The 1,481-nt window shown below is 30.9% G+C and overlaps 1 protein-coding gene across 2 annotated transcripts in view; it reads right to left on the reverse strand.

The window, feature by feature from the left end:
* LOC128249191 (neuropeptide FF receptor 1-like) overlaps positions 1-1,481 on the reverse strand; it is a 155,128-nt gene that overhangs the window by 47,565 nt on the left and 106,082 nt on the right. The window lies entirely within an intron of this gene.

Here is a 1,481-nt window from a genome sequence, read left to right on the forward strand (position 1 = left end):
TATAATTGTGAGAGGGAGCTGAGTAGCACCTATATTGCTAGAATTAAGAGTTAAAACCCTTAACAGTGCTTAAAGCGCACATTTATATACACTGACAGGGGAGATAACCGTCACACGAGTATGTATGTGTGTATGTACGTGCGTTTGTACACATGTATTCATATATGTAGTTCTGAATGTTTATGTATGAATGTTTATATATGTACGCATGTTTCTGTATGTATGTATGTATGTATGTATGTATGTATGTATGTATGCATGCATGCTTATATGTATGTATGCATATAGGTATGCTTGTATGGATGTATGTGTATATGTATGAAAGTACGGATGAATGGTTATATATGGATGTTTGCGTATGTATATATATATATATATATATATATATATATATATATACACACGCATATTTTTGAATGTACATATATATCTATGTACGTATGTATGTATGTATGTATGTATGCATGTATATGTATGTATGTATGTTTGTATGTATGTATGTATGTATGCATGTATGCATTCATGCATGTACGTTTGCGTATCTATATATGTATCACGTGGATATGTGTATGTATATGTCTGCGTGCATTTATGTGTATTAGAATATTTACATACATAAGTGTTGGTATGACTGTTCAAAGGAATCGAGTTAGATAATTCATTCTACAATATCGAGTTTGAAATTCTTCCCAGTGGAGTATGTCATTAAAATTTAATACGCAGTAGAAATATGGCGTATGAATTCCTATGATAGCCATTTCTGGCTTAATTTAGGAAATATGGTAAATGGGAATTTCTAGCGTATGCTGTATATTTACACAAGCTAAAATACTTGAGCGTTGCCCGGAAAATACCTGACGTTTCCTGTTCCAATACATTTGCAGTCTCTACTTGAGATTTATTAATGACTACAGTTTCCGCTATCTTCGTTGCTAAAGTTCCGGAGAACAGTAGGTAGCTGGATCATTAGAAAATCGTATTAAATGTAGTAGTATTTAGTTAAGTCACTTAATGTTAGGAATTCACATCACACAGGGTTTGAATTTTCTTTCATTCTTCTAAGGGTCGATAAAATAAGTAGTAAAGTTCATTCAAATCGATCAAATCCTGATTCCCTATAAATGTCTGGCTCTTTGCCAAAGTAAGTAACCATTATTAGTTACGAGGGTGTCTTTATTATTTTATGCTTGTTACACAAATTCGTTTTTTTTTTTTTTATATATTTCGCTTCAATATTCGATGTTACCTGATTCAATTAGCGCAATCATTAATGTTAGAAATCAAACTACAGCTTATATGGAAATAAAAAGTACGGAATGAAATAAAAAGAATAACATATTGCTGACTTTGCTTCGAAGTGAAATGGTTATCAAAATGCATTGGTTTAAACAAAGGACTTTCGATACAATGAAAGCCGCCAGTTCGATAAATATTGACTGTTAATATATATATATATATATATATATATATATATATATATA

The sequence above is a fragment of the Octopus bimaculoides genome, chromosome 12 (assembly GCF_001194135.2).
Source record: "Octopus bimaculoides isolate UCB-OBI-ISO-001 chromosome 12, ASM119413v2, whole genome shotgun sequence".
NCBI classification, from domain to species: domain Eukaryota; kingdom Metazoa; phylum Mollusca; class Cephalopoda; order Octopoda; family Octopodidae; genus Octopus; species Octopus bimaculoides.